Genomic DNA, 13,676 nt, shown 5'->3' on the forward strand with positions numbered 1-13,676 from the left:
GTGTGTGTGTGCGCGCGCTCACTTGTGTTCACCTGTTGACACAAATTAGCTGAAGGATCCTGAAGGAATGTTAATGGAATTGTTATTCAGTAGAAACCAGTCCTAATGGGATCAAACTAGAATCCTATAAGGATCCAAATAAGATCTTCCTCCAGTAATACAGCACTGCTCCTGAATCTCCGTTTATCTCGTTGAATCATTAGTTCAGGTGGAATAGTAAATGCACAGATTGTTGGGTTATAATTGCATTGACATGATTTGACTTGCTGAAGTAAATTTGAGGTTTCCTAAAGGAATACCAGTGGGATTTCTTTCATTATTCAGAATCGCTCCTAATGCAAGAATGATCAGGCCATCAGGTAAGATTTTACTGCTTCAACTGAAATAACTCTTTTTAAAAAAATTTTTTTATATCCCAGTTAATTCTCAGAATTTCTGTTTATCCATTTGGATTCTGTTAGCATTCCTGTAAGATTTTTTGGACGAGGGCTTGTGTACAGATTCCTTCCTTTCGCAGGGTTTTTAGACCTCAGAAGAGTTTGGAATTTAAAGTCACAATGAGACGAAGTAGCAACAGATATTTTCTTCCATATTGTGGCATATGCCAAAGTGGAATGGATTATGGAAAGAAATATTATAAAAGATTATATTGGTTGTTGATTGGATGGAAGCAGATCTGAATGAAAGCTTGTGGTCGATTGTGAGAATTAAAATTTAAATGATTGGAGAACTGGAACATTGAGTATGTTATGTATGTTATAGTATGTTAACAATGTTATGACATTTTGATTAAGAAACACAAGACCATATATATATATATATATATATATATATATATATATATATATATATATATATATATATATATATAATTAAGTTATGCATTTGATATATATATATATATATATATATAAATGAATCAAATGCATAACTTAATTGTTCACACTAAGATAATTAGCATACATTATGAAGATAAGCAAATCTTCGTGTCATGCTGAGTTTAATGTGTGGCATTCACATGCATGTCTTTTCCTTTGCACTAATTCACAGCTCACAATGACCCAATCCAGCAGACCACACACACACACACACACACACACACACACACACACACACACACACACACACACACACACACACACACACACACACACATTCTTGAAAGAAAACAAGTTGACAAAAAGATCGAATCCAATATTTGGTGATAATCTATCATCTGGAAAAACAAAACAAATAAGGGACAAAAATAATATTTTAGTATTAATCTAATCTAATCTAATCTAATCTAAAAAGTAATTTATCTGTTATAGTCTGTGTGAATAAAGTCTGTAAGTTTCAGTCCAATGCAATAGCATTAACTAGTGTATTTGGGGAAAAGAAAATTCTCTTGGGGTCAAACTGACCTGAACACAACACGAGGGTTAAACATGTCCTGGTACTTCATACTCGCCTCTTGCTTTCTGCATTTTTTCCAGGTTGACTCGCAGTGGTCAAACTCAAACGCAGAGCCAGATGCCCTGAATAACTGTTTATTGAAAAGCACATGGCTCAGCTAGAGGCTTTTGTGAGCGGTGTGTGTCTTTTGTGTCCATTGTGTGTGTCTGCTGTGAAACTGGAGTGTTTTTACAGCGCAGGGACCAGGTGTGTCTCATTTTATTTTTCTCCAGCAAAAGTAAACAGATGATCCACAAGTTGTTTCATGCATCTGAGTTGTTTTATCATGGATCTGACTGACACTGTGCTCTATAGTGCCAGATAAACGTTGTTGGCATATGTTCATTTCCCCAAAACCACACGAATGTTTTGTTTTTCTTTGTGGACCGATGACATCTAATGTTACATGATCTAAATGAGTCTGAGAAAGGCTGTTCTGGGTGGTTGCCAGAGTGTTGCTAAGCTGTTCTAAGCGGTTGCTAGGGCGTTGTTGAAATAACAGTGTAATAGTTCTCTGTAGCAAAACTAGTGTGGGATGAATTAAGCATCAAATTTCTGATTTTCCCTCCAGCATTTTATTATTATTATTATTATTATTATTATATTTTTTTTACGTTTCTAGCCAACTAATTTTGATCATTTTTACAAAACTTTCATGGCCCCCAGAATATTTTGTTGCATGAATATCTACAATATATAAAACAAAAGAACCGAGCCTCTGCTTTCAAACAAACAAACAAACAAACAAACAAACAAACAAACATTTTATCTTAGCTTCATGTGTTCTTTGAATGTGGATAAGGTTACAACATTTTGAGCAGAAAGCTGAAAAAAAATTGTGTTTTCGTCATAGATGAGCGCTGTTTTTCCTCTGTGCTTTGTCGTATTTCTGACTAAAAGGCAGGACGGGACATATGGAAGAGCTCGTCCCTTTTGATAAAATAGCTTACGGTGTTTTTTATGTCATAGCCTCTGGCAAAGCAGTATTTGGAGACTTCAGAGAGCTTTCATGGAGACTTAAATATTGTTAGTAAAACTTGGGTGTTGACCAAAGTGCTTTACAATGAATAAAAGAATCACAATGAATTACGAGGGAACAAGACAGAGAAATAAAAACAAAATAAACAAACATTAGGCGGTCAAAAATATACAAGAGAGACCCAAAATAACGTGATTAAGGCCAAGGTCACAGGATCTTAATGGGAATACGGGAGCAATAAATCGGTTAGCCTAAGTATCAAGGTGCAGGTCATTGGGGGCTTTGTAGACTAATAATAATAATAATAATAGTTTAAAGTCAGTCCTGTGCAGGGAACCAGTGCAAAGAATTTAAAATAGGTGTAATGTGGTCATACGTGTTCCCCTTGATCAGTCTAGCAGCTGCAGATGAGAAACGCCATAATACAGCGAATTACAGTAATCGAGCCGAGATGTTACAAAGGCATGGACTGCTGTTTCAAAAGCTTGTGGATAAAAAGGGCTTTACTTTACTAAGAATGTGAAGCATGACTTGACGACAGCAGTGATCTGTTTATCAAGCTTGAAGCTGCAGTCAAATATGATGCCCAAATTCCACTGCGGAGATCAAAATCAAAAACACTGGTTTCCTCAGGGCCAAACATAATGATTTCAGATTTCTTTTCATTTAGATAAAAAAAAAAAAATGCTTGAAAGCCATAGTGTAAGTTCGTTCAAGAAATATAACACTGACTGAAGAGAGTGATTATTGCCACGCTGTAAGGGAAGATGGTTTAGGGTATATAGATGAAAATCCACGCCATGTTTATCAAAAATAGAGGCCAGGGGAGCGTATACAGGGAAAACAACAGCGGTCCAAGGACCGAGCCCTGCAGAACACCACAACCCAGAGGTATGTGGGAAGATGAGTGGCGAACAGTAAAACATCTATTTGACAAATAAGAGAGAAACCACTGTAATACAGTTCCATGAAGTCCCACACAAGCCTCTAGGAGTCGCGGAGTATGTCGTTGTCAACCACATCAAATGCGGAGATGGTCAGATCAAACTTTGTGCACATTTAAAGGGACAATGTGTAGTTTTTTAGGTATTTTATTATCTAAAATCAATATTTTTATTCATAAATATGACCTCAATGGTGTACAAATACCTCTGCCAATGATCTGACTTATCCTAGTAAACGAAGAATTTCTTATCTTTATGGGACGGGTAGGTCCACGGAGGCTTCCATGTAGTTCCGCCATCTTGCAAAACTATAATAGCAGAGAGGGACAAAAAGTACTAGACCAACGTGTTTCCACAACGCGTTTTCGTTCAGAGCCAGCGTCACGTGACTGAAGCCAGCAGAAGCGGAGGAGCAGAGCAGTGAGAGGCGCTTGTCACTGCTGCGGCAAGTTTAAAAGGCTGCACTGCACGGTTATTTATAATGGAGGACCATACAAATGCTGAGTCACAGGATAAGGAGTCCTCGTTGTCGAAAAAGTCCAAAATAGACCGTAAAAGGAAACGTGACCGGAGATTACAAAAAACTAGGGTTAATGTCGGGATAGCTAATGTAGGAGAAAGCTTTCAAAAGAGATGCTGAAGTTGCCTGCTTTCTTCTCGACAAGTAGGCTAAGTCAATGTTACGGTCTTAATTACAAGCTTTTTTTTCATTGCTTGGTTGTGTACTTTATTTAGACAGTAGAACATTTATAGTTAAAAGTTAAACAGGCTCTGAATAGCAGCTATTGAGTAAAGTAGAGAAGGCCCTAAAAACAAGGTTGTTGTTGTTGTTTTTTTTCAAAACTGTAACATTCGTTTGTTCATTGTGTCAAGTTGCAGTTTGTTTGAAATAACAAACCAGTTCACCCGAAGGAAAACTCGATGAAGTGCTATTATAAGACATCCTGTCATAGCTTTTTGGTACATAACGGCTACCGTAGATGCAACACGCATTTGAAAAAGCGAGGCGCTGGAGAGCACTATTCGTTTGAATGCAAAATACAGTTTCACCGCTAGATGGGAGAAAATCCTACACAATGTCCCTTTAAGATGTTCTTGTGTGTTTGAATGCATTATGGCACAGCTCACTGAACACAGAATCATTTTAGCGATAGAAGTTGTTATAATTGGCCTGAGGGGCTCATATAATGCAGTGCTATCTGCGACTTTGCAGGAATGGATGAGACGTTCCAGGGCTCGCAAAATCGCTTGTCCGGTGTGCCGGTACTATGGTATCTTCCAGTCGGGTGATAAAATATATCACTGCCCTGCCCGACGGGCTATTTTAAATAGAGAATAAAAATTCCTTCATTGACTTGCGTTGTTCACACTCTTGACTTGTTATCTGAAGGAAAAATAAGATCACGGGTGTTTTTGATCATGCTGATTTGTCCGCAGAGAAGTTTAGCCGATGCTAACGTACTTGCCGTGTGTGTGTGTGTGTGTGTGTTAGTAATGAGCGGGGTCGCACAGACCAAATAATAAAATATAACAATCTAATTAATTGCGGGTGGGTCGCGGGTGGATGAGCGATAAATCATTAATGTGTTTATTTTTAATAAAGACACAGAACTCTTATTTCACGGTTAAACGCAACGAATGTACGTCATTCTTTTAGTTTCATTTTCAAACAAAGCGTAGCCTATCTCTTCAGGGAAAACAAATCAAGGAAAACATATGCCTAGAGCACCTCCTACTGGACAGTATATAAAACACAAAGGAAAAAACCTACATGAGATATTGCTTAATAACTCAAGTTTTACCAACAAATATACACAAGCTTAATTGAAATTATTCTGAAAAGAATTTTCCAACATAATGATTGGAAATATTAATGTGTTTAAAGCTTTTTTTTTTTTCTTCAGGTACTAATTGGCAGAATTTACAGAATTAAAAACTAGAGGAAGAAGAAATTCATCGAAATTTCTGTTTAGTTAGAACCGAATGCATATTTGTATTGATGATTGTTATTTGATTATTTTATATACTATTGTTGATATTTGTGATTTAGAAAATGGTTTTGATTGATGTTTCGACTCCTATCCAATTTTCTACATAAAAAAAAAAAAAAAAAAAAAAAAAAAAAATTCCTTTTTATTCGGCCTATTGAAATTAGTTAGCTAGTTAAGTCGGACTAGTTAACAAAATCTGAAGAGTGCCTACCCGAAGGGCGACTAGCGATTTAGAAATTTGGCGTTCCCTGGAGCTGTTTTGGAAACCGAGAGAGGTTTGTTCAGTATTTATGGCATTGTCTGTCGTGATCCTCTCAAATGGTTTGGCTAGGTCTGTGTTTGTGCATGTGTGCCCTACGGTATAGATTTGCCTTGCAAAACCAAATGGATTAGTCAATCAAGCAGTTAAATGGAAGTAATAGGAAATATAAAGTGGCAGAGATAAATATTGTAACTTAGATTGAAAATATATCACAGTCATTTACTCACTGTCGGTCCAAAGCTGAATGACTCTCTCTGGTTTGCTATAGTAATCGTCTCAACCGTTCTCTATTTTACTACAAAAGTGGATGGTGATTTACATTGTCAAACATCATGAAATTAGCATAAAAGTTGTCCTTACGAGTTTTGCACTGAGATTTGGCATCATTGGCATCAGACCTGGTGTGATGTGTTACCGCAGCATGTGTGAATGTACTCAAGCTGAATGAGATTGGAGATCTGTGACGGAGGGCAAGGTCTTCAACAAACACTTAAATGTGATTCTGCTCTGAGTTTGGAGTGACATGAAGATGAGAGTTTTGTCCCTTGAAAACACAGACTGAAGTGTGGTGATAGGAGGATATGAGAAGGGATTATGAGGATATGGGAATATTTAACTTTTTTCCTCAAGCAGACATAGTTAAAAAAAAGAATGGGATCTAAAATACATTTCATAAATGGCACTCACATACTTTCATGCAGTAGTTTATTTTTATTTGTCTAGTGGAAAGGACACACACATGCTTGTAATACAGCACTCTCCTACTTCAGGAGGAAGGATGGTAAGTGGGACATGGCTTTAGAGATCCAAGAGGTGTGTGTGTGTGTGTGTTTTAAGTGGGACAGAAGTTGATGTACTCATGGGATCTGGGTTCTTTTTGATCATCAGGGGAAACTGCTGCCTCTCGGTGTACCATAGACTAGAGGTCTACACGGGTCCAAAAATTCATACCCGAACCCGAAGAGACCCGTAATGTGCTACACGGAACCGACCCGTACCCGTCTATTATTTCAAAAGCTGGACCCGGACCCGTGCAGATCTGAGAAATGCCATAAATGTAGGCTACTACCCGGACTCGACCTGGACCCGTGTATTATTTGAAAGCTTGGACCGGCGAGAAGACACAGAGCCGACTGGACCCGACTGTCACATATTCCACACTAAACTGCTATTAACAAGTCAATAAACCAGTTGCGAAAAATATATATATTTTGTCTTATCTAATTTTAGGAGCCGTCGTCTCCCTTCCTTGTACCTGACTGACTGTGATGCATTACAATCCTCCGACAAGAAAGTTATTCCTCTCGTTATTCCAAGCTTAATCCACTCATTATTTCAGCTTCAAAAGTCCACTTGATGTCACGGTGACGGATGACAAATGCGACTTTGCAGATTTGCATTTTGACTCGAGTTAACTTTCATAATAAAATATAGATGGATATATATGGATCCCGGGTCCTCAGGTCTCGGATGCTCCGTGTGGACCTCTACCGTAGACACACACTTATCCATATACTCACTCAGAGTGACATAGTAAACACTCAACCACTGCCCAGTAATACAGATCTTTAGTGGTGTTCGTTAAGGCAAGCTCCAATACTTCCAATTTTTTAATGGAACATTTCAGTGTTTGTTATAAATTATGTATTGGTGCACATCATTATTGTTTTAATAATCTTGAATCAGAATTAGTTCCTCTTGCAGCATCTCTTCTCTGATGACGAGGGCGGAGCTATAACCTGTCACTCACATGAGATCCACCAATAGCAAACCACCACCATCCAATCATCCAATCAATTCCCCGCAGACACAATCAAGCCACGCCTACATTTGTTCTTGTTCCTGAAGTGTTTCACTTGGATATACGACACTATAGGGAACAAAATACTAGTGTAACTTCAGTTTCATGATGACTTTAAAGTATTAAACTTTGGAGAGTAACTGACTTTGTGCTTGTTTGTGCTACAGACATAAAGGTGTCCGTTTACTCAGTACCAAATACCCTGATATACGGTTTTCACCTACCGCCAATAATAGAGACGCACTGAAGGGGGAACTGGATTTAAGTAAATCAGAGGGATTAGGGCAAGTGAGGTGTTTTCACACTGGGCACGTTCACAGCGGTGCGAGTCCGAGCGTTGGTCTGGTTTCACACTTGATTCTGTCAAACCCTGGTGGATTTGTGTTCATCTTACGTCATCACAAACATGCACAGCGCTTGATAGTATCCAAGGTAAACCATCACCACTGTCATCCCTCTTTACATGTGTTTTGTTGAACTGATGATGTCGTCATTGGCTAAAACGCATGCACAGGTTATTTGACTTCCTGAACAAGTGCACACCAGAGTCAGTGTTGCTTTTACATTCACATGAATCACGTCACAGTTCGAGTGCAACTGAACTCAGAGCACCTCCTTCAGTCTGGGGTTCAGTAGCTTCACTCCTGACTCAGCATGACGGCTTCACACTTACAAGTTTACAAGCTAACCGTTAGAACTGGGTGATAATATAGTCCACATTTTGTGACAATACAAGCAATCAAGCAGTTGAGAGATGACAGTATATGTCTCTAGTCTCGCTCTCACTCGTCTCTCTGGTTCTTTTGTCAGTTTGTTCATAATTTGACTAGTAAATGATCTGCACAGGGAGACGTAGGCTCATCTGCTCTTCTGCTGTTTTCATTGATACGCCTCAAAGCTGTCTCTCAATAACACATTCACACACAGCTGTAATGAAGAGCTCTGTAGATCGTCAGATCGGTGGAAGTGAAGTGACTCTAGCTGGGTGGTTTCTAGGGACTGTATGGTAATTTATGTGAAGTCTAGTAGGATTTGCTGCTGATATGAAGTCAGACTTGATGACTCTTGGTACTGATGCGCTTCAAGCTGACTGATTTAAATGTATCTAATTTCTGTTAATCTCGAGCAGTTCATCTCTCGTTATAGGGCTTTAGAACGATTAAGAGGCTTTTGCACCGGGTAGTTATAGGAACTCAGTTATAGGAACCAGGGTTGTTCCCCAATAAGTAAATGTTCCCATATGGCTATTTTTTTTTTATTGGATGAAGCCAGAGCCAATAGCGAAAGCCTTTGCAGTTGGAGACCCCGCCCCCTTCTGGAGTTCACGCCCCCTTCTGGAGATCTGCGGTCTGCAGTTGTACCTTCTTGCCGAAGTCAGTCAGGAAAAACCCTTGTGTCCTGCTGACTGATTTGGCCACTGCTCCATTACTTTCATTTATTTATTTACTTTTTTATTATCACTTTATATTATTGCCTGCCCGATGGATGCACGTTATTTTTGAGTTTGGCTTTCAAATGTGACCAGTGGGTTGGAAAAATAAACGTGATAGCTTGATAAAAATGAATAGCCTAATAAATCATGGATTCGCTAGTGTTGTATGCAACGCTATTTACCTCGTCTCCTGCAAAGAGCTTCTACGCAGAAGAAAACCCCTGCATGAACACGCAGCGTAATGAAGCGAGTGGCTTTTCCTGATGGATCTCATAGCTATAAGATGGATTTCTGTTTGCGACGTTACAAACGTTTGTTCCTTTTATACCTGCGTTTCTCAGAAATGATAAAATCCATGCTGACGGAGGCAATAACGTTGTCATAGAATTGTTTTAAATAATACAATTTTGTTAAATGCCCAACATAGTTTAAAAGAATTTGGGTCTTCTCGGATCCATTCGGAAAAAGCACATCAATTACCCGGGACCCTACTCTGAAGTAGGGCTGTCAAAATTGCTCAAAAATGACGTTCGAATATTCCCTCTAAAAAACACACGAATATTCGAACTATTCGAACATCTGGTTGCGCATTTTGTCAATGAAGCGCATTACGTCAATAACAGGACAAATTAAAACAAAGAGACATAACTACTTGTATAGGTAGTTTATTTAAGTTTAAACATATTTGTAGTGATGGGGACGAGACCGCCTATGCCGAGTCCGAGTCAAGACCGAGTCTTTGAAGGGTCGAGTCCGAGTCGAGACCGAGTCCGTTGGTTTTCAAATTCAGTCGAGTCCGAGTCAAGACCGAGTCTTTGAAGGGTCGAGTCCGAGTCGAGACCGAGTCCGTTGGTTAACATGGGAGGATTTGAACTTGAAACACGGAGTGTACTGACGCCGTGGTTAAAACAACATTGCTTATGTTTGTTCATGTTTATTTGAGGCTATAAATTAATTAGAAGATCGGTTCACGAGCAGCTTTAACTGATGCTCTACAGCGATCTGTCACGGCACATTTAAGAGCCACAAAACGGTATTTATTGTTTAAATTTCTTTTAAAAAATGACCAAATTTGAAAGGCGAGACTTTGTTTAATATGTTTAATATCAAAAGTAACCGAAAAGTAACCTGTTCTGTCCTGTCTGTCAGCGTGTTGTCAGTCTCCTCTCTGCTCCGCGATGTATTTTTCACTGCGTGAGAACATGGTGTGGCGTGAGAACGGCTTGTCGGACATAGCGACAGTAACTAAGGGGGCGGGTCTTTGCGAACAGTCAATAAAAATTTTCTAGTGGTATGTATTCTAGTGGACTATTGATGGGACGAGACCGCCTATGCCGAGTCCGAGTCAAGACCGAGTCTTTGAGGGGTCGAGTCCGAGTCAAGACCGAGTCTTTGTAAGAACAAGTCCGAGTCGAGTCCGAGGAAGCAGAAATCGGTCTCGAGACCGGACTCGAGTACTACATCACTACATATTTGACAACGTATTACCTACACAAAAACAAGTAAATCACCTAATGGCCAAGACCGCAGACCTCACTCTCGCTCGCTCACTCGCACTCGCAGGCACTCTCTCTCTCTCTCTCTCTCTCTCTCTCTCTCTCTCTCTCTCCCTCCCTCACGCTCATGCTGCGTTCACACCAAACGCGAATAGAGCGTCTGGCGCGAGTGATTTCAATGTTAAGTCAATGTAAAGACGCGTTTACGCGCGTCTGGGGGTCTTGCGGCGCGAATGAGGCGTCACGCTCTCCGCGCGTCAATTTCGCTTCAAACTTTTGCTTTTGACGCGCGAATAGATTCAAAATGTTCAAGAGTCCAACTAGACGCTGTAGACGCAAATCCGACATTGAACGCTCCGAGCGAGCTGTGCTGTGGTAAACATAGAACTTTTCCTTGACATGAAACGGTAAATAATCAAACCAGAGTGGAGCCTGCAGTGCATGAAACTGCTGTATCTAACCTACCTTATTCATGCAATATCTATTCAGTCAGTACAGTAGCCTACACTTTAGTAATGTTTCTGTTTAACGTTAACGCCTTCTTCCTGTGACCTGTCCCCACTCGCAAAGCAGACAGCCGCGCCTCTGCTACCGCGGGCGTTTTTCCACATTATTCGAATATTAATTTTCACATTCGAAATTCGTTTTTTTAAAACTATTCAAATAAATATTCGAATTTAGAATATTCGTTGACAGCCCTACTCTGAAGCAGGAGATAATTTAGTCCCCTAAAAGGTGTTGCTATGACTAAAATCATGCTAAAAGCCCCTTTAGATAACATTGTTGTAGCGTTTACATAAGGTCCTGCAATGACGCAGAAGGAAAAACATCCTGAAATCATCCTAGGTTTAGACTAAGTGATCCATTCAAAGGTTGATTACAAACAATTATACAAGTGTGTAATTTTCTCTGCACATTACTTAAATTTCTTCATGTCTTAAAATATCTTGAATGTAACTCGACACCCTTGCCTCATTTAGTATGCGCGTATGCCCTATAATATGCAAATGAGCCCCGCCTCCACTCACTCACTCAGCTCAGAGATCCACTGGTTGACGATCACACGTTGATCTGATTGGTTACAAGGTAGTTTGTGACGTCAGAAACACCAGCGATTTCAAAGTGTGTTTTGGAGACTGTCTTTGGTTCACTGCAGTTTTAAGGAGGAAATACTCAGCAATGGTGTCGACTTATGAACTTACACATGGTTTGTCTTAAAGCAGATTAGAAACACCACATAGACACATAAACAACATTAAGATTTTCACCACAGCGGGACTTTAATTTTAAACTTACATACGTTTGATAACGTATGCTTGCACACAATATTAGCCATATTTAGGAAACAGCAGAAGCATGTGAGGAAACGGATTACACAGTTTAATGTCAAATTGGTAATAAATACAAACTATGGTGTACGTGTGACTCTTTACAGATGTTTTCATCACACTGTTTTTATTTTAACTGCTGACTGAGAATTGTTGTCTTTAAACCACTGGATGATATTCCTCCTCTCTCTTCTGATGCTGAGTTAGAGTTGGCTTTAAAGTTGAAGAATATGAATCGTTTTTTGTAAATGCAAATTAGCTTATGCATTTATGCAGTTATGAATCATATTTTGTTATTAAGTTCATTTGGAGACACTGGCATCAGAGACACAGTCTTCCAGTGGGAATGTTCTCATGGTTCCCGTTGTCATCGGATGTGACTTCTCTGTCAGACGTCTTCCTACACACAGGACTTCAGATTCAGATCATGTGACCACGCGTATGAATGAGGCCTTTCAGAAAGTATCGCACACACACTAGGCTATTACAAATGAGCTTCATATACAGATGTGTTTTGTCTAGACGGACAGACAGTACAGTCATCATACATATAATGTCACACATTTACACACATTAAAAGAGTTCAGAAATCTAAAAAGCCTCTTTTAACTCTACAGACACAGACACACACACACACACATACACACACACACACACACACACACACACACACACACACACACACACACACACACACACACACACACACACACACACACACACACACACACACACACACACACACACACGTTATCATGTCTCCACCATTACATTCCTAGGATGTTTAATTCAGTATAACGCCTATCCATCTCATAAAACACACACACACACACACACAATGCAGTCTGTCATTACGCTGGAGAATGACACAGTCAGACCTCAGCTGACCGATGTGTGTCTGGACTCATACAGCCTCTCTCTCTCTCTCTCTCTCTCTCTCTCTCTCTCTCTCTCTCTCTCTCTCTCTCTCTCTCTCTCTCTCTCTCTCTCTCTCTCTCTCTCTCTCTCTCTCTCTCTCTCTCTCTCTCTCTCTCTCTCTCTCTCTCTCTCTCTCTCTCTCTCTCTCTCAGTTGAGAACCTGTCACTGTTGTGGCTCGTATGCTGTTGCTGGATGTTGTCTTTGTGAAACAAAGCCATGCTTTGCCATAAAAAATAGTTGCTCTGTAGGGCGTTCACACTTGTTCTCTGTAAAAGAACTGAACTCAAACCTCTTTCAGAGACCCGGAAGTGAGTTGAGTGTAAAGAGATGGATCTGTTTGATTCTCGCTGTACCTGGAGTTCAGAGAAGCAGATTCAGGTGTCTATGCTCTCCATTTAGTCCAGCATTCATGTAACACATTTGTAACAAATTTTATTCTTTAGGATAAACCCCTTGAGGTGCGTCATCTCGTTTTCACAAAACTAATACACAAAAGTTAAATAACATAACACAAACCAAACCAATAGACAGAAGACAAAACAAAAACAACAGTAACCTAATTCAAAACAACAAACACACCGCTGCAAAAATAACTTTTTTTTGCCTAGCATTAATAAATATAATCATAGATATATCATCTAAAGCAATTACAACAAGTTTCAATTTTTAAACATATGAAAGGAGTCAAAGATCGTACATTTAAAGGTAAATTATTCCAATCTGCAGGAGCCTTAAACCTAAATGCTTTCTACCCAGAAACGTTCTTCATGTACAGTCAGTGTGTTTGATACAGTTATGTGTTGTGGATTTCTGTGATTAATGAACAATTTACAGTTCATGTTCATGGGTCAATAGAAGTTGACTGTTTAGACACTATTTTAATCAGCCTATTGGCTCAATGTAAAACATGCGTCTCAAACTGCGGCGCTCATTCACACAATCAACAGCAGAGCTTTAATATTCACAGACACTCGTCCATATCCACATTTGATTCATTCTACAGCCCTACTTTTGATTTATTCATCAAAAAAATGCCAAAGTTCGTGGCATTCCACATACAGTAAAATCCATTCATATCCTGGCTGAAACC

General features: G+C 39.5%; 1 protein-coding gene across 9 annotated transcripts in view; it reads left to right on the forward strand.

Moving 5' to 3' along the window:
- Positions 1-13,676, forward strand: part of limch1b (LIM and calponin homology domains 1b) — a 133,309-nt gene that overhangs the window by 424 nt on the left and 119,209 nt on the right. The window lies entirely within an intron of this gene.

This window comes from Rutilus rutilus, assembly GCF_951802725.1.
Source record: "Rutilus rutilus genome assembly, chromosome: 14".
Classification (NCBI taxonomy): domain Eukaryota; kingdom Metazoa; phylum Chordata; class Actinopteri; order Cypriniformes; family Leuciscidae; genus Rutilus; species Rutilus rutilus.